Below are 24,810 nucleotides of genomic sequence, written 5' to 3' on the forward strand. Positions count from 1 at the left end.
GACATGGAAACTCTTCAACACTTTTTTCCTCGTTCTTAGATTGATATAGGTTAGCACTTGGAGTATGATGAAGTTGCCCTAGATGCCATTTTCCCCCCTAAGGGAAGGCTAGGGCTGGAGCAGAATAAGGTGACCCCTACATCTGTGGGGAACTTCTACCTAGAGCTTTGCAAGTCCACATAACCCAATTCTAGAGGCCCAGATCTCTCCTATAGGTCAATGTGACCCACCAGATCTTCCCCTATAGGCCAATCTGCTACAGAAGGTACCACCAGATAATCTCCTATAGGCCAATGTGACCCACCATGGCTGCGTTAACACACGCAGCCCAATTCTGATATTTTTCCACTAATTGGTATTTTGACCAATCACATCAGATCTTTTCACATCAGATCTTTTTCAATGCTGATCAAAAGAACAATTAGTGAGGAGAAGAAAAAAAATCATAATTGGGCTGCCTGTCTAAACTCAGCCCATGTCTCTCCTATAAACCAATGTGACCAACCAGATATCTCCTATAGGCCAATCCTGTCCTAGCAGGCCCCAACCAGCAGGATCCATTAAACATCATATAACCCCGAGCACTATATGACCAGGCAGTCTCAGCAACATGAGTAACGGATTCATTAGTGCCTCTGGTTAGTCGAAGATGGGCCTTGTCTGTGGATTATTAAACACTGCAGACCTGATTCTACACCCGGAGGAAGCTAAAAATACTGCACAGCTGGTAGTGAGCAAATTCAGTTAACAGTGACTTTCATGTAGAAAGAGGTAAGTGATGATTCTATTGGGGAAAGTCAATTTGCATATTCAGTGAACACACAAAATATAGGTCTAGTCAGGGCTGGCACAATTACCGTATACCTGTGTAACTGACGGTTATGGGTGAAGACAGTCATGAAAATAGAATAACCGTCATAACCATAAAAACTCTAACGATCAGCTGACTGAAGCCCAATTTCCATTCACCAATATGTGACTGCAGCTGGCTTCGCTAACGTTGCTAAACTAGCAAGATGTTGAAGAATTGAATTCACCCTGAACCATGCTGTAACTAACGTTAACCCATACTCCTGCCATTGCCAGCCAGAGCCATGTATTTATCTTGCTGACGTTAGCTACCTAAACGGTTAGCGTCATCGATAGCATAACAGGCTAGCTAGCTTAATTCCTATCTTGCTTGCTAGACAACAGGTTTGATATGTCGCTAGCTAGCTTTCAATACGACCGGGCCAGCTAAAATTCGTACTAGTTTGTTTCAACTCTGATTTGCTAGCTAACGTTAGGTAGCTAGCTTTTGAGGGCTGATTGCTCTCATAAAAGTTTGTAGTGCAAAAATGAATGAAGGATCCAGCTATGGTGGTAATTTGTGTCATGTCTGACTACTGCAGTACTGTTTGTCCATGTGCTAGCTAACAGCAACAAGCCCAGACGAGCTAGCTAAACGTTGTCAACATCCAGCAGTGATCAGCTTGGCGGTTGCATAGTAACGGTGTCACTAGCCCAAATTCTAATCGAGCTGGCAGCAGCTGTCAAACTGTGCTAGCCCGGGTTTCCCATGACCCAGTTCGAATTTGAGAATTACATTCGAGCCAGCTCAAATTTGGCCCAAATTTTAAGTGCCAGTGGAAACGGTGTGGATGAAAGGTGAAAATGTGTATCATTTTTATCTTTGGCTGGCCAATCACGGTCACCCAAAATTCCATGACCGTCACAGCCCGAGCTCTAGTTAAAAATAGTTTTAAAAGATGGACAGGTCTACTGTTCTTACTCAATGAAAACAAAGGCAGATGCAAACTACTGTAGCCACTCCCTGAATCATTAGAAGGACAGTTTGATTTGTCCGACTAATATGCCTATTGCTCACCGAATAAATATTGAACAGCCAAAAACTGCTCTTCAATTGCTTGTCAGTAAACAATATAGGCCTAATATCATTTCATAAACGACTGTTAGTACATTGTCTGGCATGCCATCCTCTGCACCGTTTCCACAATCTGTACGACTAATGGTTACCAGCATGTAGCATCACAGTCAATGTAGGTCTTCAAACTATGCTCTCCTTAGTTCCAACAATAATGTTCATATTCTCCATTAAAACACATGGAAACTTCCAACTCCTCTCTTATTCCAGGTGTAACAGTACTACTAATAAAACATTGTACTTATACAGCAGTTTTGAAGATGTTAAAATCCCTTTACATACATCAATAAGACAAGTGAAAATGAGAAATGTATAAATCATATCCATAAAAACGAGGGTCCTTTAAAGAGCATCCTGGCTGGGTGACAGCCTCAGGAGGAAATGAAGGACAGACAGGTGCCGGGTACAGTAGCTCTATAATATCACGCTAACGAATCATATCCTCTTATTTAGCCGGGCTTAGCTAGCGAAGGTGTAACACTAGGATCCAGTCTGACGAAGCACTCTGTAGCCTACTGCTAGTGCGGAAGAATTGGGAAGCCTATTGTGTAAATGTAAAACATCTGACGACTATGATATTACTCTGTCATTCATTTATGTTTTTATTCAGACTCATTAGGGTGGGGTATTTTGAGTCACAACAGGGGAGTTCAGTAATGTACACAAGAAAAGGTTTGGAGAAACATGACTGATGGAAATGTTTCAATCTCAAGGGTAAATGCACAAAGTTCATCTACACTGATTGAAGTGGATTTAACAAGTGAAATCAATAAGAGATCATAGCTTTCACCTCGACACCGGTGCCCCTGCACATTGACTCTGAACCGGTACCCCATGTATATAGCCCCGCTATTGTTATTTACTGCTGCTCCTTAATTATTTGTTTATCTCATCTCTTATTTTTAAAAATATTTTCTTAAAACTGCATTGTTGGTTAAGGGCATGTAAGTAAGCGTTTCACTGTTGTATTTGGCGCATGCGACAAATACAATTTGATTTGATTCATCTGGTCAGTTGATGCCATGGAAAGAGCAGGTGTTCTTAATGTTTTGTATACTCAGTGTATTTTCACTACAGACATCAATACCCACATCACACTGCAGTATATAGCCTTTCCCAGATGACAGAATGAGAAAATACCCCATTCCTTAAAACATGGGACAATTCACTGCAAGGTCAGACCTCAATGAGACTGTGATTGCGCAACCTCCAGCTCAGCAGAGAGCCATGTCATTTCACAGAGTATTAAGCTGAAATTGAAGCACATTTCATACAGTGTAAATATAACTAGACATCTTGTCCGTTTCAGTGTTTTAGGATAGGAGCTGAGGCTTTGATAGAGCGCGAGTGAGAGTACGGCGCAGTAGTGTGCCGCATCATGGCTAGAGGACAGTGTCATTTCACAGACGAGCATATACAGGAGTATACTCGGTGTGTCCCACACACACACACACACACACACACACACACACACCTGGCTGTCTGTCAGGTCTGTGGCGAGGCAGCTGCTACAGTTGACATTGCACCAAGGGGGGCTCTGATCTTAATGCTCTCTCAGTGAGGAGTCACTGCCATGTGAGAGGATTGCATTAGGTGTGCTTCAGGCTCTCACCCCTTCTCCCCAGAACACTAGCCATTTTTCTGCTGTAGAATTTTCAACATAATGGTTCAGTTCCAAATCTACCCATGGCCCCTATCCTTGACAATTTACATAGATATGAAAGGCTTTGTAGAATCACTAAATATCAATCTTGCACTCCGATAGACTAGGTGAGGGAATAACTACATTGTTTAAATTCAGCCATATTTCCATATGCTTCAATATGGCTACCATTGTTCCTGTTCCCAAGTAGGCAAAGATAACTGAACAAAATGACAACCGCCTCGTAGCACTTCTGTCATCATGAAGTGCTTTGAGAGGCTAGGCAAGGATCATATCACCGCCACCTTACCGGCCACCCTAGACCCACTTCAGTTTGCATACCGACCATACAGGTCCACAGATGACGCAATCGCCATCACACTGCCCTATCCCATCCGGACAAAAAGAATACCTATGAAAGAATGCTTTTCATTGACTACAGCTCAGCATTCAACACCATAGTACCCTCCAAGCTCATCATCAAGCTGGAGGCCCTGGGTCTCAACCCCGCCCTGTGCAACTGGGTCCTGAACTTTGACGGGCTGCCCCCTGGTGGTGAAGGTAGGAAACAACATCTCCACTTCGCTGACCCTCAACACTGGGGCCCCACAAGGGTGTGTGCTCAGCCCTCTCCTGTACTCCCTGTTCACCCATGACTGCATGGCCATGCACGTCTCCAACTCAATCATCAAGTTTGCAGACGACACAACAGTAGTGGACCTGATCACCAACAACGACGAGACAGCCTACAGGGAGGAGGTGAGGGCCCTCGGAGTGTGGTGTCAGGAAAACAACTCTCACTCAACATCAACAAAACAATGGAGATGATCGTGGACTTCTGGAAACAGCAGAGGGAGCAGCCCTAATTCACATTGAAGGGACATCAGTGGAAAGTTTTTAGTTCCTCGGCGTACACATCACGGACAAACTGAAATGGTCCACCCACACAGACAGTGTGGTGAAGAAGGCACAACAGCACCTCTTCAACCTCAGGAGGCTGAAGAAATTTGGCTTTTCACCCAAAACCCTGACAAACTTTTACAGATGCACAATCAAGAGCATCCTGTCGGGCTGTATCACAGCCTGGTACGGCAACTGCATCACCTTCAACCGCAAGGCTCTCCAGAGGGTGGTGCGGTCTGCACAATGCATCACCGGAGAAAAACTACCCGCCCTCCATGAAACCTACAGCACCTGATGTCACAGGAAGGCCAAAAAGAAGAACAAGGACAATAACCACCCGAGCCACTACCTGTTTACACCACTATCGTCCAGAAGGTGAGGTCAGTACATGTGCATCAAAGCTGGGACCCAGAGATTGAAAAACAGCTTCTATCTCAAGGCCATCAGACTGTTAAACAGCCATCACTAACATTGAGTGGCTGCTGCCAACACAGACCCAATCACTGGACACTTTAATAAATGGATCACTAGTCACTTTAAACAATGCCACTTTAAATAATGCCACTTTAATATTGTTTATAGGGATGCACGATATATCGGAATGTCTAATTTAACGCCGATGTGCAAAACCGATGTCAAAGCTGATGTGCATACCTATATAACGTATAGGTATGCACAATATAATATGCATACCTATATGACGCCGCGTAAAATGTTGAGCTACATGTTCAACACAGCATTCCTAACTTAGCCCACAATGTCTACTGTGTGGATCGAGCAGTCAACAAGTCGAGCAGTCAGTAGAGTAAGAACATTTCAGCAAGACAACTCAAAGGCAAAATCCATTGAAGCCAAGATAATGGAATTCATTGCCCGTGACAATCAACCGTTCTCTGTCGTGGGTGATGTTGGCTTTCGCCGACTGGTCGAGCACCGGTACATACTACCAAGTGCACCATTTGTCAGATGTTGCCCTACCAGAGTTACACAGTAGTAGCGTCACTGCTATTCGCTCCACGACATACATACTATGGAACACCGTTTGGGTCTTTGCGTGTCAAAAAAGATACAGTAGCACTGTCAAAACTGTATAAAAAAAATCTGCAAACACCGGCCACAAACTATGTGTTTATAATACCGCGTTGGTAATAAAGCAGAATTTGTTCGACCACAACTTCTGGAGTACCTAGCTAGCACCAATACAACCAGCCTGAAAACAATGACCAGTAGAAACTGCAGTAATTTTCATTATTCTTAGCAATGATTTAGGAATCCTTGTGAGTAAATATTAGCTAGGTAGTCACTTGTTGTTCGCCTAATAAAATTGAACTTAAGTTCATGAAAATAAATAGCTAGCCAGCTATGTAACCCTGTTGCCCAAAGCTAATGTTATAAGCAGCTAGTGACACTAGACAGGACTATATGTTGTGGAGCTAGCCACAATAAGGATTAGGCACAATAGTGGAATTTGTGGTTTGCCTCCAAAGTAAAGGTATGTCATTGACAGTGATGCAAATAAATACAAATAGTAGAATTATACCATACTTTTATTTTGAAGGCTAACCGCAAAGTCCACTGTTGGGTCCGACCACCATTAATAAATTAAGAACAGTCTTATTAATTAGGGTTATTTCAGAGAACACCTAGCTATATACAGTTGAAGTCGGAAGTTTACATACTTAGGTTGGAGCCATTAACTCGTTTTTCAACCAGTCCACAAATGTTTTGTTAACAAACTACAGTTTTGGCAAGTCAGTTAGGGCATCTACTTTGTGCATGACAAGTCATTTTTCCAACAATAGTTTAGACAGATTATTTGACTTATTCACTGTATCACAATTCCAGTGGGTCAGAAGTTTACATGCACAAAGTTGACTGACTTTAAACAGCTTGGAAAATTCCAGAAAATGTCATGGCTTTAGAAGCTTCTGATAGAATAATTGACATAATTTGAGTAAATTGGAAGTGTACCTGTGACTGTATTTCAAGGCCTACCTTCAAACTCAGTGCCTCTTTGCTTGACATCATGGGAAAATCAAAAGAAATCAGCCAAGAAAAAAAATTGTGAGGCAGGAAAATGATGTGGATATATTGAAGCAATATCTGAAGACATCAGTCAGGAAGTTAAATCTTGGTCACAAATTGGTCTTCCAAATGGACAATGACCCCAAGCATACTTCCAAAGCTGTGGCAAAATGGCTTAAGGACAACAAAGTCAAGGTATTGGAGTGGCCATCACAAAGCCCTGACCTCAATCCTATAGAACATTTGTGGGCAGAACTGAAAAAGCGTGTGTGAGCAAGGAGGCCTATAAACCTGACTCAGTTACACCAGCTCTGTCAGGAGGAATGGGCCAAAATTCACCCAACTTATTGTGAGAAGCTTGTGGAAGGCTACCCGAAATGTTTGACCCAAGTTACACAATTTAAAGGCAATGCTACCAAATACTAATTGAGTGTATGTAAACTTCTGAGAATGTGATGAAAGAAATAAAAGTAGAAATAAATCATTCTCTCTACTATTATTCTGACATTTCACATTCTTAAAATAAAGTGGTGATCCTAACTGACCTAAGACAGGGAATTTTTACTGGGATTAAATGTCAGGAATTGTTAAAAATTGAGTTTAAAGGAATTTGGCTAAGGTGTATGTAAACTTCAGTCACAGTCATGCGTGAATACATTTGATGTACGGGTGTCCCAAGAATTGAACCCACTGTCCTAGCATTGCAAGCGCCATGCTCCACCAACTAAGGTTATAAACTCAGCAAAAAAAGAAACGTCCCTTTTTCAGGACCCTGTCTTCAAAGATAATTCGTAAAAATCAAAATAACTTCACAGATCTTCATTGTAAAGGGTTTAAACACTGTTTCCCATGCTTGTTCAATGAACACTAAACAATTAATGAACATGCACCTGTGGAACGGTCGTTAAGACACTAACAGCTTACAGACGGTAGGCAATTACGGTCACAGTTCTGAGAACTTAAGACACTAAAGAGGCCTTTCTACCGACTCTGAAAAACAGCAAAAAGAAAGATGCCCAGGGTCCCTGCTGATCTGCGTGAACGTGCCTTAGGCATGCTGCAAGGAGGCATGAGGAGTGAAGATGTGGCCAGGGCAATAAAGTGAAATGTCCCTACTGTGAGACGCCTAAGACAGTGCTACAGGGAGACAGGACGGACATCTGATCATCCTCGCAGTGGCAGACCACGTGTAACAACACCTGCACAGGATCGGTACATCCGAACATCACACCTGCGGGACAGGTACAGGATGGCAATAACAACTGCCCGAGTTACACCAGGAACACACAATCCCTCCATCAGCGCTCAGACTGTCCCCAATAGGCTGAGAGAGGCTGGACTGAGGGCTTGTAGGCCTGTTGTAAGGCAAGTCCTCAACAGACATCATGGCCAGCAAAGAGCCCGGATCTCAATCCCATTGAGCACGTCTGGGACCTGTTGGATCGGAGGGTAAGGGCTAGGGCCATTCCCCCCAGAAATGCCCGGGAACTTGCAGGTGCCTTGGTGGAAGAGTGGAGTAACATCTCATAGCAAGAACTGGAACATCTGGTGCAGTCCATGAGGAGACGCACTGCAGTACTTAATGCAGCTGGTGGCCACACCAGATAGTGACTGTTACTTTTGATTTTGACCCCCCCCCCTTTGTTCAGGGACACATTCTATTTCTGTTAGTCACATCTGTGGAACTTGTTCAGTTTATGTCTCAGTTGTTGAATTTTATGTTCATACACATGTTAATTTTGCTGAAAATAAACGCAGTTGACAGTGAGAGGACATTTCTTTTTTTTGCTGAGTTTATAATGATTGGATACTAATAATGAATGTCCTATGTAAAGTGCTTTTAATTTATACTGAACAAAAATATAAAACGCAACATGTAAAGTGTTGGTCCCATGATTTTATGAGCTGAAATAAAATCCCAGAAATGTTCCATAAGCAAAAAAACATTTCTCTCAAATTATGTGGACAAATTTGTTTACATCCTTGTTAGTGAGCATTTGTCCTTTGCCAAGCTAATCCATCCATCTGACAGGTGTGCCATATTAACAATCTGATTAAACAGCATGATCATTACAGCACCTTGTGCTGGGGACAATAAAAGGCCACTCTAAAATGTGCAGTTTTGTCACAACACAATGCCACCAATGTCTCAAGTTTTGGAGGGAGCGTGCAATTGGCATGCTGACTGCAGGAATGTCCACCAGAGCTGTTGCCAGAGAATTTAATGTTAATTTCTCTACCATAAGCCACCTCCAATTTTAGAGAATTTGGCAGTACGTCCATCCAGCTTCACAACCGCAGACCACGTTTAACCATGACAGCCCAGGACATCCACATCGGCTTCTTCACCTGCGGGATCGTCTGAGACCAGCCACCTAATGAAACTGATGATTATTTATGTCTGTAATAAAACCCTTTTGTGGGGAAAAACTCATTCTGCATTGGGGTGGGCCAGTCTCCCAAGTGGGTGGGCCTATGCCCTCCTAGGCCCACCCATGGCTGCATCCCTGCCCAGTCATGTGAAGTCCATAGATGAAGGCCTAATGAATTTATTTCAATTGACTTATTTCCTTATATGATCTGTAACTCAGTAAAATGTTTGAAAGTGTGGCTGGTTGCGTTTATATTTTTGTTCAGTATACATCTCAAAAGCTGTTACAGGGGCGCCAATGTGAGTAAGTCAACTATAGCTTGTTTGAATTTGTGAATATCCCAGCTCCTTGCACATGAAGGAATCATTGCATGTCGTTCCATCTTATCACAGGGACACTTTTGGTGGAATTTGCATTTAAGTGAATCAATAGCCACGTTATAAATCAGCAGAATCCTACATTTATTTGTGGGCATAGAGAGCTCACGAAACTCTCTTCCAATACATCATCCATAGGAGTATGCTGTTTGTTTGGCTTGGACACAGGCCTCCATAGGACTACATGCATTTTGTCTGATTATATAAAAGGACAATAGGATTTCAGAGACACGGAACAATAATGGGATTGCTTTCACAGAGCCAACAGTGTGACATGGTCATAGAGGATAGAGAACGTCTTCTAACGAACAAGCCAATTTATCTTTAAGTGTTTGTTCATGTGCAATGGAGGCTGGCGAATAACAATAATGAAAGGGATCCGTCTTGTACAGCTGTCTTCAACTGTGGAATGAATAGGAATTACAAAAATAGCGCTGCCACACAAGCTATGATTTGAGGCGGTCAAACAGTTGTCATTAAGTCGGCATCATTTAGATTAGACATTATAAGGGGGCCATACATGCTTATGACAAGTCTTACAATCCATGATAACCACATAATACCACATTATCCTTGTTCAGACTTACCAAGTGGTAGAGCATTAATAACTCTATGGAAGGGTTTGAGAGAGAAGATCAACATATGATGTCACATATTATGTCTATGGATAAAACAGTGAAATTAGTTGGCATTACCCTTATGTCAAACTCATTAAGGGATTTTCACCTATGGAAACTCCTGGTCAGTCATGTGGCCCGGTCCATTTCACGATGGGCCGGGCCATTGTGAAATGTCAATCAGGGGAGCCTAGACCAAAGCCAAAGAACCATCAGAAGAAAACTAAAACCAAGGCCTATCTTGGCTCTTTCTTGGTGGGGACAGAGAACTGCTGTCATCAGGGTCGTATTTATTAAGGAACAAAGTAGCAAACGTTTTTTAACAGAAAACAAAAACAAGCGTTTCTTATTGGACAAATTCAAGTAAATCCTCCCTATTTCGGGTACGTTCTTCCATTTGGTGCCAAATGAATAGGACCCAGGATGTGGCTCCCAGCCATGAAACATTGATCAGGACTGCCAACTGAATAATATCCGGTTCCCATGTGCTCAGTCAAAGAGGATCAGGTTTAACCCAGTCTATTTATAACAAGAGAGTGCCACACTTCTGCCCAGTGGACACACCCACAACGGCCCATCTCTGCACACACACACCCACACCCCTAAAGTATTGTGATTAAACTTCTGCTCAATCTACTCGAAGTCCCCCACTCTATGTCCCCATTCTCATAGAGACAGTTTACCCCCACAAAGCAATCACAACAGTCTGTTTAACTGGAGTGGCAGTTACAGGGCCAGGCAACGGCAACATGATCTAGCTATCGTTAGGGTTGAACTGGCTATTTGTATGCATAACTTATATAATATACTGGGGAAGCTATGCTAAGTACATAAACTACGAGTAAATCAACTGTTGAAGACAAGAAGAACTACAACCGGCAACAGGAAGTGCGTCACGACGCTGGGACCAGCCTGCACGCCGACGTTAGGAGGAGCAAGTTTAAACCACGCTCCTCCTCCCTCTGACAGGCCAGCATTGAGCGGGAACTATCTCTCAGTATAAAAGAGAGAACAATAGGATGTGTCGCCCTCTTCTCTGTTTGCCCTACGAGGTAAAACAGCAAGACCGTATATATATGAACCACACATATACCACACACGTGTTTGCATTAATTAAAGTACAGCTAAATCAGAAGTTACTATGTGATGACTATTTTGTTCTGATACCAGAAACGAACTGTCGCAACATTAACACTAGCTAGCTTATTGTTTTATGTCAGTTGGATGGTGGTATGCTATGCCACTACACAGTACAGGCTAGGCTATATTATAGATATTGTGCCACTCTTGGAGTACAAATGGATGTTGACAAAGGCTTCTCTAATGTTGAAAATCAACACCCATTTTAGCATGACAACCTTCATCAGTGTTATTTTCCTTTGACATGGTATACAGCTCAGAATGACAGATTTGAAAGGGGGAGAGAAAGTAATTAACATGATTGTCTAATGATGCTTCAAACTGGGGATAAAGGAGCCCTGGGCAAAGATGATACAGAAAAAGTAGGCCAGTGCTGACCGTAAGCTGTGTGCTGCATGCTGCAGATGTATGAGATTCCTGGAACAGCTCCATGCTAGGTTTGCAAGTCTCAGTGATATGCAAAACCCGTCCATTGTAGCCTCATTCACTGCCATTGTTGTTCTCCATGTGAGATCGGCACTTCGCTAGCTAGCAAGCCACCGGTCTCTTCCGCAATGGAATTTAGCGTTTTTATTAAACAAACCCCAGTTTGTTGATGCGTGAAAAAGGTAATGCCAGGTTTAGGAGCTGTGACAACATGTGACCCGTTTCAGAAAGCAAGGCGCATGTCGCACGTCACTACTTCAAAAGGAGAGGCATTTTAATGTATTTTTTAATTTGTTTTTTATCAAAATGCATGTCTTGGCAGAAATGCCTTCTGGAACATGTGAACTTTCATGTGCCTTAATAACAAACTTGTATTCCATCTGTAAATATTAATAAGAAAATTGTTAAATTATGAGCCAAGTTGGTTTAGCCAGGGAAAAAGTCAGGAACCTTCCCGCTAGCCATGATTGGCTGAGTTAATGGATGGGAGATGAGTTTGGATTGGTCTGCTATGTAGCATGATTCTGTATATAACGTGAACTGCTCAGTATGTGTTGATATTCCTTTCTACCACAGAGTTTTTGAAAGACATAACATTAGCCATTGAGAACTACAACAGTTTTGCTACTTTTCTCAACAACATTGATGCACTGAATCTAGCAGGCGCTAGCAACAGATAATTTTGAAAAAGTTGTGATGGGCTACTTTCTGCACACACCACGGTCAGTGTGAACCGGAGTGACTTGACACAACGCTGGCCAAACACGATGTAGCTACAAACAAAACAGAGTTAAATGGTTCCAGTCTGCCGTAAAGCTTTCATCCATGTATACAGGTATGTCTTGCTACATTTTAAGATATAAGTTTCAAATTTTGTCATTTTCATTGCAAGTTAAAGCACACTGTTAGCTAGCGAACGTTATGTATATGATCTGTGTAGTAATATTATTAAAATCAGAAACCATTTGCATTGCTAGTTATAGCCTAATGTTAGCTAGCTATCATTGAACCTAGTTGGTTAGTTTTAGCCACCTGCATATTCATACTACAGCTATTGCAATGTTTGTATTTTTTATTTACCCTTTATTTAACTAAGCAAGTCAGTTAAGAACAAATTCTTATTTACAATGATGGCCTACACCGGCCAAATGGGACTCCCAATCACGGCCAATAGTGATACAGCCTGGATTCGAACCAAGGAGTCTGTAGTGATGCCTCTAGCACTGAGCTGCAGTGTCTTAGACTGCTGCGCCACTCGGGAGTATTGGTAGTAGTATGAGTTGGGATTATGCCGGTTCATTGTTTAGCGAGCTACATGTCTAAACAAAAGACTCCACTTTGTCAGATGATTACATGGCCCATCAAGTTAGCTAGGTGTGTCTGGGGGTGAATACATCTATTGTATTTCATGAACATGTCTAGACAATAGTGACATATCCACTTACCTAGATGTAGCCGGGGGGTGGTTATAGTATTTCTTTCACATGACCCATCAATTTAGACAGTTGTGTCTGGGTAAGCGTCATCTAATAATTATAAAATATTTTAATCTTCTGGACACTTTCTGTTTTTGATATTGCTACTATGCAAGTAACCATTTCAGTTTACCATTTACACATTCTGTATCGTGTGCACGTGACAAATAAACTTAGATTTTATTTGATAGTGTGTTAACCTGTTAGGGCTAGGAGCAGTATTGACACGGCCGGATAAAAAACGTACCCGATTTAATCTGGTTACTACTCCTGCCCAGTAACTAGAATATGCATATAATTATTGGCTTTGGATAGAAAACACCCTAAAGTTTCTAAAACTGTTTGAATGGTGTCTGTGAGTATAACAGAACTCATATGGCAGGCCAAAACCTGAGAAGATTCCATGCAGGAAGTGGCCTGTCTGACAAGTTGTGTTTCATCTTGGCTCTTTTTATTGAAGACTGAGGATCTTTGCAATAACGTGACACTTCCTACGGCTCCCATAGGCTCTCAGAGCCCGGGAAAAGATGAACGATATCGAGGCAGCCTCTGGCTGAAACACTTTATCGCTTTTGGCAAGTGGCCGATCAGAGTACTATGGGCTTAGGCGCGTGCCCGAGTCGACCGAATGCTTTATTTTCTTTCGTCTGTTTACCTAAACGCAGATTCCCGATCGGAATATTATCGCTTTTTTATGACAAAAATTGCATAAAAATTGATTTTAAACAGCAGTTGACATGCTTCGAAGTACGGTAATGGAATATTTAGAATTTTTTTGTCACGAATTGCGCCATGCTCGTCACCCTTATTTACCCTTTCGGATAGTGTCTTGAACGCACGAACAAAACGCCGCTGTTTGGATATAACTATGGATTATTTTGAACCAAACCAACATTTGTTATTGAAGTAGAAGTCCTGGGAGTGCATTCTGACGAAGACAGCAAAGGTAATAACATTTTTCTTATAGTAAATCTGACTTTGGTGAGTGCTAAACTTGCTGGGTGTCTAAATAGTTAGCCCTGTGATGCCGGGCTATCTACTGAGAATATTGCAAAATGTGCTTTCACCGAAAAGTTATTTTAAAATCGGACATATCGAGTGCATAGAGGAGTTCTGTATCTATAATTCTTAAAATAATTGTTATGCTTTTTGTGAACGTTTATCGTGAGTAATTTAGTAAATTCACCGGCAGTGTTCGGTGGGAATGCTAGTCACATGCTAGTCACATGCTAATGTAAAAAGCTGGTTTTTGATATAAATATGAACTTGATTGAACAAAACATGCATGTATTGTATAACAATGTCCTAGGGTTGTCATCTGATGAAGATCATCAAAGGTTAGTGCTGCATTTAGCTGTGGTTTGGGTTTATGTGACATTATATGCTAGCTTGAAAAATGGGTGTCTGATTATTTCTGGCTGGGTACTCTGCTGACATAATCTAATGTTTTGCTTTCGTTGTAAAGCCTTTTTGAAATCGGACAGTGTGGTTAGATTAACGAGAGTCTTGTCTTTAAAATGGTGTTTGAAAAATTGAAGTTTTTGCATTTTTGAGGAATTTGAATAACGCGCCACGGGATTACACTGGCTGTTGAGTAGGTGGGACGCAGCGTCCCACCTAGCCCATAGAGGTTAACCAGAGACGGTAATGTGAAAAACAATATGACCTGTACCAAAGTCAGATTCGGATATACAGTGGTTCCTCCTTTAAAAGTTGCGTCTTACTGCAGCGCACCTTGCGGGCTGCTGCAGCATTCTATGGCATGTTATTTAATTGTCAGCCATTTTTTACGTTAATGCAAGTTAGTGCTAGTTTGACCACCAGAGGGCAACTTTGAGAAGCATTTGATTGTCTCCCATATTTACATTATCAGAGAATTTAAAACCTTTTTTGTAATAACATGGTTCATTGGATTGACTTTAAGAAATTTGGCTTAATTCATTTGATTAATATTATGGTGTTTCTATTCCGAGAAAAACGAGAAACAAAACCCCCGGGGATGGAATGTGAAAATATTGCGCCGTACAACGTGACGGTCGGGAGTAAGCTACAGCATAAGAGGATTCTAAATTAATATCTAACGGGCATAACATTTCCACACCCTAATTGTAGTGTAACCAATACTCATTTTGCCTATGGTAGGCCTACAGTATATCTAAAAATATTTTTTTCAATAATTACATTTAGAGGATTCTAAATTAATATCTAAGGGGCATTTTTGTTAGGTACTGTGAGGGGCTTTTATATAATTCTAAATTAATTAATAATAATCGCTTTGTTTAAAAAGTAACGATAACCTAGATTTAGCGAGGAAAAAGGCAATTCTTGAACATGGGGTGACACATTCACTCATTTGTAAATAAAGCCAGTTTGTTATTTAGAATTATTTATTTCTGGAGAAACCTAACTTGATTATTTAGCAGACATCACCTGCTTATATTCAGTCAACACATATCTTAAGAATATCATTGAATATAATTGAACATTTACGTTTCTCCATACTTGTCTCAGAGCAGCGCGAAACGGTGCAGAAATAGACGTCCACAACGGGAAGGCTATATATAACGATATTTTGGAGCTGATTTTTTTTTTTTTTTAAATGACAGTGAGCAATTGTAATCTGAATAAAGGCCAAAATAATATTTATAAAGGCCAAAATATAGCCCCGCTAATAGCCATAATGACGCTGTACAACGTGACCATGTGTTTGAAAGAGTATTTTCCAGTAAGAAACAATTTGTTTGCCTTCATTAGACAACTTTGTTCCAATATTTCTGTAATTCAGTGATATTTATTCCCATAATTATTTGTTATGGATCCATAACTAAATCAACATCTGCATTTTTAAGAGTATTTTTTATAATTTTAATAACGAAAGCCTAAAGATGCCGATGAAGAAATACAGTACTGTACAGTATATGCTTTTACATTTGGATAATAAAGCATTTAAAGCATTTAAGATATAAGCCACCTGCATTTGTTTATTAGGCTACTGTGCAGTCTGACAAGTGAACATAGCCTAAAATACATACTGTAGTAAACATGGGAAAGTGCCTAATTCATTACATAAGGGAGAGCAGGCCATTTCCAGACTTTCTCGGTGACCTCAAGTACCTTCAATAATGGCTGTACTAGAGAATGCGGACACGCAGGAGACCGGGGTTCATTTCCCCAACAGGGAGGAAGGAGTAGGCTGTTCTTGTAAATAAGAATTTGTTCTTAACTGATTCAATATGTGTTATTTCATAGTTGAGATGTCTTCACTATTATTCTACAATGTAAAAAATTTAAAAAATAAAGAAAAATCCTGGAATGAGTTGGTGTCCAAACTTTTGATTGGTACTTGATTAATTAATATTATGGTGTTTCCATTCCAAGAAAAACCCTCTGGGTTTCCGTTAGGATGGAACGGAAAATATGGCGCTGTACAACATGACGGTCGGCAGTACAGTACTGGGCTATTTAGCTAAAGAATCCCCATGTCGTGCGGGCGGGCACGCGGAAGACCAGGGTTCAATTCCCCGACTGGGAGGAAGGAGTAGGCTGTCCTTGTAAATAAGAATTTGTTCGTAACTGATTTCATGTGTTATTTCATAGTTGTGATGTCTTTACTATTATTCTACAATGTAGAAAATAGTCAAAATAAAGAAAAACCCTGGAATGAGTAGGTGTCCAAACTTTTGATTGGTACTTGCTTAATTAATTAGATTAATATTATGGTGTTTCTATTCCAAGAATAATGAAAAACCCTTTGGGTTTCCATTAGGATGGAACGGAAAATATGGCACTGTACAACGTGACGGTCGGCAGTACAGTACTGGACTATTTAGCTAAAGAATCCCCATGTCTTGCGGACAGGGCACGTGGGAGACCAGACCGAGGTTCAATTCCCCGACGGGGATTAAAGAGTAGGCTGTCGTTGTGAATACAAATTTCTTCTTAACTGACTTGCCTAGTTAAATAAAGGTTACAACATTTCTGCACCCTAATTTTCTAATTATAGTCTAACCAATACCCAAACGGAAATTCAGTGAAAATTAAAATCTCATTGATTTATCAAGACCAGTCCCCATGCCTGTCTCAGAGCAGCGCAAAATGGTGGTAAAATATTTGTAGGCTTTTGCTTCAAATCCTATTGCTTCTAACTTCAATATGCTCCTACACTATATCGAAAAATATGACGTGACTCTCCCCCAATAATTACATATAGAGGATTGGAGGATATTTCTGTAATTCAGTGATATTTATTACCATAGTAATTCGTTATGGATCCATCACTAAATAAACTTCGGCATTTTGAAAGAGTATTTTTATCATTATTTTATTAATGAAAGCATAAAGATGCCATTATTAGTTACATTGTTTTAGTTTGAACATGCAGACTGGCACTAAGAACAGAACAGCAGGAATGTTTCCCAAGTCAGCTCCATTATTAGTAATATTTTGGAGATGATTTTGTTTTCAAATAATGTAAAATGAGCGAGAAAAAGGCCATTATTGAACATGGGGTGAGACATCGTTACTAATTTGTAAATAAAGCAAGTTTGTTATTTAGAATGATCCATTTCTGTTTTAGAGGGAGAAAAACCAAACACCTAGTCATGGGTCTCCTAGTCAAGGGCGGCACGGGTATTGAACCAGCATCTGTAGCAACACAGTGTCTTAGACCGTTGCACCACTCAGACACTGTACAACGTGACCGGTCGGGAGTGGCCTAAAGTACTACAGTACGAGCAAAATAATCCTAACAAAATAAAATAATAAAAACCTTACTGTAACACCGAAGTCGTGAACAATTATCAGTTTCTATTTAGGTTTATGTCGCCCATTCATTGTCAGTTAGAGACACAGTAGGACCCAAAAGCATAATCAGTGCTATAACTCCCCCTTGCACTGGTCTGGAGCAATGAAGTGGTGACGCAGGGTACCATACTAATCTACATATTACCTCTAAGTCCCGTGGCGTAAGCTCGCAACTTCTAAAGGAGGATCCACTGTAGGCCAAGGACTAGATAGTGTATTTTTACCTGAAGTTACACCTCACTGTAGGCTACTACTTTTAGTCTTGAATCTTTGATTGTTTACTACACTACTCACTCTGTTTAGCACAAGGCCTAACATGTGAATCCTTAAAGAGATGCTTGGGGCTAAGGTTTAAGAGGGTGTGAACAATGCTGAATGGGTGTAGACAAAGAAGAGCTTTCCAGTACGTGTACCAAAACAATCAAGTGCCATTTTCTCAACTTTCTCAAATTACTTTCTATTGTTCCTCAACTTCAGTGTATGATATACCATTTTCTATCTCCGAGTCTCTACTTTTATCCAATGTAAAAAAAATTATAAAAAACACAATCACATATTTAGTCTTCTTTGAGAGAGGCAACAAAGGAACACTGCTGAGAGACAAATTGTGTGGAAATCGCTCTGCATTTGTCTTGAAAGTTGTTGTGCTGTTCATGCACTCTATTACATGAATTTCCTGCATTCACTAGCTTTTAGTTCAGCAAGTCTTTAAAATTCCTTCCCTTAATTTAGAACACTGCTTTGCGTTCCAATCCGAGAATATCCAAAGTCTTTCTTATCTTGACCCCATGTCAACAACAAGAAGTCATGATTCATCTAGCTTTTTTTAACGTCTTCGAGCTTTGCTTCCTTGTCAAATGAGCTGACATCAGCCCAATATACAGGCACAACACAGAAAGAAAGAGCAAGAGGGAAACAGACAGAAAGAGAGAGAACACGTGCTCTCTCTGCTATTTGTCGCTAATGCACTATGGGGCCGTAAATGAATAAAAATTGGTTGCGTACACATATTTTGCAGATGTTATCGCAGGTGAGGCAATTTTCTTTTGTTTCTAGCTCCAACAGTGCAGTAATACCTAACAATACACACATCCCCAAAAATGTTTAGAAATTAAGAATTATCAGAATGAGCAATGTCATATATATATATATATATATATATATATATATATATATATATATATATATATATATATATATATATATATATAAAATAAAAATTGTGTGAAACAGACAGTATAGAAAAGGTGTGTATAGCAGTAGTTATATAGGATCAGCCTTAAGGTATATACACTATATATACAAAAGTATGTGGACACCTCTTCAAAAGAGTGGATTTGGCCATTTCAGCGACACCTGTTTCCGACAGGTATATAAAAATCGAGCACACAAACATACGATCTCCATAGACAAACATTGGCAGTAGAATGGCCTTACTGAAAAGCTCTGACTTTGAACGTAGCACCACCATAAGATGCCACCTTTCCAACAAGTCAAATTTCTGTCCTCCTAGAGCTGCGCCGGTCAACTATACGTGCTGTTATTGTGAAGTGGAAACGTCGAGGAGCAACAACCACTTTGCCGCAAAGTGGTAGGCCACACAAGCTCACAGAATGGGACCGCTGAGTGCTGAAGCGCGGTTGCAACACTCACTACTGGATTCCCAACTGCCTCTGGAAGGAACATCAGCACAAGAACTGTTCATTGGGAGCTTCATGAAATGGGTTTCCATGGCCAAGCAGCCGCACACAAGCCTAAGATCACCATGCACAATGCCAAGCATCGGTTTAAGTGATGTAAAGCTCGCCGCAATTGGACTCTAGAGCAGTGGAAATGCGGTCTCTGGAGTGATGAGTAAGGCTTCACCATTTGGCAGTCCGATGGACAAATCTGCGTTTGGCAGACGCAAGGAAAACGCTACCTGGCCGGATGCATAGTTCCAAATGTAAAGTTTGGTGGAGGTAGAGGAATAATGGTCTGGAGCTGTTTTTTTTTTTTTCATGGTTCGGGTTAGGCCCCTTAGTTCCAGTGAAGGGAAATCTTAACACTACAGCATACAATGACATTCTAGATGATTCTTCCAACGTTGTGGCAACAGTTTGGAGAAGGCCCTTTCCTGTTTCAGAATGACAATGCACCCATGCACAAAGCGAGGTCCATACAGAAATAGTTTGTCTAGATCTGTGTCGAATCACTTGACTAGCCTGCACAGAGCCCTGACCTCAACCCCATCGAACACCTTTGGGATGAATTGGAACGGGAGCCAGGTCTAATCCCCAACATCTGTGCCCGACCTCACTAATGCTCTTGTAGCTGAATGGAAGCAAGTTCCCGCAGCAATGTTCCAACATTCAGTGGAAAGCCTTCCCAGAAGAGTGGAGGCTATTATAGCAGCAAAGGGGGGACCAACTCCATATTAATGCCCATGATTTTGGAATGAGATGTTCTACGAGCAGGTGTCCACATACTTTTGGTCTTGTAGTGTACATATGAAGAGGGTAAAATAGAATGTAAACATTATTAAAAAGTGACCATTGTTCAGTGATTACAGTTGAAGTCGTAAGTTTACATACACCTTAGCCAAATACATTTAAACTCAGTTTTTCACAATTCCTGACATTTAATCATAGTAAAAATTCCCTGTCTTAGGTCAGTTAGGATCACCACTTTATTTTAAGAATGTGAAATGTCAGAATAATAGAAGAGATTTATTTCAGCTTTTATTTCTTTCATCACATTCCCAGTGGGTCAGAAGTTTACATACACTCAATTAGTATTTGGTAGCATTGTCTTTAAATTGTTTAACTTGAGTCAAACGTTTCGGGTAGCCTTCCACAAGCTTCCCACATTAAGTTGGGTGAATTTTGGCCCATTCCTCCTGACAGAGCTGGTGTAACTGAGTCAGGTTTGTAGGCCTCCTTGCTCGCACACGCTTTTTCAATTCTGCCCACAAATTTTCTATAGGATTGATGTCAGGGCTTTGTGATGGTCACTCCAATACTTTGACTTTGTTGTCCTTAAGCCATTTTGCAACAACTTTGGAAGTATGCTTGGGGTCATTGTCCATGTGGAAGACCCATTTGAGACCAAGCTTTAACTTCCTGACTGATGTCTTGAGATGTTGCTTCAATATATCCACATAATTTTCCTGCCTCATGATGCCATCTATTTTGTGAAGTGCACCAGTTCCTCCTAAAGTGAGTTATAAGTGAAATAATCTGTCTATAAACAATTGTTGGAAAAATTACTTGTGTCATGCACAAAGTAGATGACCTAACCGACTTGCCAAAACTATAGTTTGTTAACAACAAATTTGTGTATGTAAACTTCCGATTTCAACTGTATGTACCGTGCCTCAAAGTATTCCCACCCCTGGACTTTTTCCACATTTTGTTGTGTTACAAGGATTATAATGGATTTAATCGTAATTTTTGTCAACAATCTACACAAAATATTCAGTAATGTCAAAGTGGAATAAAAATTAACATTTGTAAAACATTTATGTAATCAAGATATAGTGTTTTCTTTTTTTCATAAGTATCTTACATATTTTATTAATTTGTAACAATTTCTAAAAACATAATTTCACTGACATTATGGGGTATTGTGTGTAGGCCAGTGACACAAAAAAAGAAGCTAATCAATTTTAAATTCTGTCTGTAACACAACAAAATGTTCAAAAAGTCAATACTTTCTGAAGGCAGCAGTCACTAAGGTGCAGAGAAGAGTACCGGGCATTTAACAGTCCGATGGCCTGGAGATAGAAGCAGTTTTTCAGTCTTTCGGTCCCAGCTTTGATGCACATGTACTTTCTCCACCTTCTAGATGTTAGCAGGGTGAACAGGCCATGACTCGGGTGGCTGAGGTACTTGATCTTCTTGGCCATCCTGTGACACCAGGTACTGTAGATGTCCTGGAGAACAGGCAGCGTGCCCCGGTGATGCATTGTGCTGACTGCACCACCCTCTGGAGAGCCCTGAGGATGTTGCAATTGCCGTACCAGGTGGTGATACAGCCTAACAGGATGCTCTCAATGGTGCATATTTAGATGTTTGTGAGGGTCTTAGGGGCCATGACAGATTTTTTTCAGCCTCCTGATGTTGAACAGGTGCTGTTGCGCCTTCTTCACCACACTCAGTGTGAATGGACCATTTCAGATTATCAGTGATGGAAGCTTTTCACCCTCTCCACTACGGTCCCGTCAATATGGATGGGGGTGTGCTCTCTCTGGTGTCTCCTGAAGTCCATGAACAGCTTATTCATTTTGTTGACATTGAGGGAGAGGTAATTTTCCTGGCACCAGTCTGCCAGGGCCCTCACCTCCTACCTGTAAGTTGTCTCGTCGTTGTTGGTAATCAGGCCTACCACCCTTGTCGTCAGCAAACTTAATGATTGAGTTGGAGATGTGCGTGGCCATGCAGTCATGGGTGAAAAGGGAGTACAAGAAGGGGCTGAGCACTCACCCTTCTGGGGCCCCTGTGTTGAGGATCAGCATGGCAGAAGTGTTGTTGCCTATTTTCACCACCTGGGATCGCCTGTCAGGAAGTCCAGGGCCCAGTTGCACAGGGCGGGGTTCAGACCCAGGGCCCCAAGCTTAGTGATGAGCTTATAGGGCATTATGTTGTTGAAGGCTGAGCTGTAGTCGAAGAACAGCATTCTTACATTGGTATTCCTCGTCCAGATGGGATAGGGCAGTGTGATGGCAATTTAGTCATCCGTGGATCTGTTGGGGCGATATGCAATTTGTAGTGGGTCTAGGGTGTTGGGCAACGAGGTGATATGATCCTTAACTAGCAACTCAAAGCACTTCATGATGAATAGACATTTAGTTCAGTTACCTTCACTTTCTTGGGTACAGGAACAATGGTGGACATCTTGAAGCAAGTGGGGACAACAGACTGGGATAGTGAGTGATTGAATATGTCCATTAACATTCCTGCCAGCTGGTCTGCACATGCTCTGAGGATGTGGCTTGGGATGGCCGTCTGGGCCGGCAGCCTTGCAAGGGTTAATACGCTTAATTGTCTTACTCATGTTGGCCACGGAGAACGAGAGTTCACAGTCCTCGTGAGCGGCAGTAGCCCGCGTCGGCGGCTCAGTGTTTGGCTTTCCCTTTATACGGAGTCCCTGTCACATACAGTGGTGTCGAAGCATATTGACACCCTTGCACTTTTTTCAAACAATGCACTATTTCTTCCAGAAAACTGTTGAACTTAAAAAAATAAATGACGTAAAAACAAAATGAGGCCTTCAAAGAAAATAACTTCCCTACAGTCAAACATGGAGGCGGTTCAGTGATATTTAGGGGGTTGGTTTGCTGCCTCTGGCACTGGAACGTGTGCATGGCATCATGAAATCAGGAGAATACCAAGGCATTTTGGAGTGCAATGTTAGACCCAGTGTCATAAAGTTGGGTCTCTGTCAAAGGTCATGGGTCTTCCAGGAGGACAATGACCCCATACACACTTCAAAAAGCACCAAGAAATGGTTCAAGACAAAAACGCTGGACTGTTCTGAAGTGGCCAGCAATGAGTCCAGATCTAAATACCACTGACAACTTGTGGAAGGATGGAAGCAGTTTGCACAACAGGAGTGGGACAAACTGCCAGTACAGAGGTGCAGGAAGCACATCGATGGCTATAGGAAGCGCTTGATTGGCTGTGCTACCAGTCTTGGGTGTCAATTTTATTTATTTATTTTCAGATTTAAATGGATATACTAAGTTGTGAATAAAAAAAAACTAAGATTCTGTAATAGTAACAGTGAAATAATGAATTGTGGAGACGTCTTGTGCCTGAGCCTTTGAATTGCACTTTATCCCTGTACTGTCATTTTGCTTCTGATTGCCTTAGAGGGAATACTGTAGCTGGTCAGTTTGTACACATACATGTTCCCAGTCACCTTGCCATGATTAAATGTGGTAGTTAGTGCTTTCAGTTTGGCATATGCCATCTATCCATTTTTGGTTTGGATTAGTTCTAATAGTCACAGTGGGAACAACATTCTCTATGCACTTCTTGATGAACTCAGTCACCGAGTCAGTGTATACATCGATTCTATTTTCAGAGTCTACACGGAACATTTCCCATTCTGCATGATCAAAACAATCTTGAAGAATAGATTCCGATTGGACAGACTAACGTTGAACAGTCTTTACCACAGGTACTTCCTGTTTAACTTTCTGCCTATAGGAGGGGAGGAGCAAAATGGAGAGGAGATCTGATTTGCCGAAGGGAGGGCAAATGAGGACCTTGTAGCCACCCCGGAAGGGGGAGAAGTAATGGTCACTAGCGCTCGATCCGCGAGTAGCCTAGGAGATGTGTTGATAGAACTTCGGTAGCGTTTTCCTCAGATTTCCTTCATACATTTCTTAGCTACATTAAATGCGGCCTCAGGATATGAGGTTTCCAGTTTGCACAAAGTCTAGTGTAGTTGAGAGCTGTCGCGGTGTCGGCTTGGGTGGGAATATACAGGGCCGTGACGATGACCAAATAAAATTATCATCTCGGGAGGTAATGCGGTTGGCATTTGATGGTGAGGTATTCCAGATCGGAAGAACAAAAGGACTTGAGTTCCTGTACGTTACCACAATTTGGGCAATTGGGAATACTGCTTTTATAGAAATGTTTGATGAAATTTAAGATTTATTACTTAAATATATTCCCATATTGCATGCCCTTTTCACCTCAAAGATCCTACTTTAAAAATCAATTCAAAGTTTATTGGTCGCGTACACAGATTTGTAAGATATCGCAGGTGCAGCTAAATGCTTGTGTTTCTAGCTCCAACAGTGCAGTAATACCTAGCAATACAAAACAAAACCCAAAAAGTAAAAAGAAAGAATTACATTTTTGTATTAGGAAGAGTGGATAACGCCACAACACAAATACCCAGCACGGCACTTCAGATGGCTCAATGGTTCATCACAGATAAAAATATAACAAGTCAGAGACAATGGGTATTTTTCATAATAACGTGGAGTTAGAGAACAATGTAATTTCTATATGGTACACTTCTATTCGCATTACACAACTGGGAATAAACCCATTGAAGTTCATCCCAGTTCAGGACATGACCATACAGTAGTTCTGTGCACTGTTCTGTTG

At 41.2% G+C, this 24,810-nt stretch overlaps 1 protein-coding gene across 9 annotated transcripts in view; it reads right to left on the reverse strand.

Moving 5' to 3' along the window:
- LOC106563017 (microtubule-associated serine/threonine-protein kinase 1) overlaps window positions 1-24,810 on the reverse strand; it is a 196,783-nt gene that overhangs the window by 35,045 nt on the left and 136,928 nt on the right. The window lies entirely within an intron of this gene.

This window comes from Salmo salar, chromosome ssa11, assembly GCF_905237065.1.
Source record: "Salmo salar chromosome ssa11, Ssal_v3.1, whole genome shotgun sequence".
Taxonomy (NCBI): Eukaryota; Metazoa; Chordata; class Actinopteri; order Salmoniformes; family Salmonidae; genus Salmo; species Salmo salar.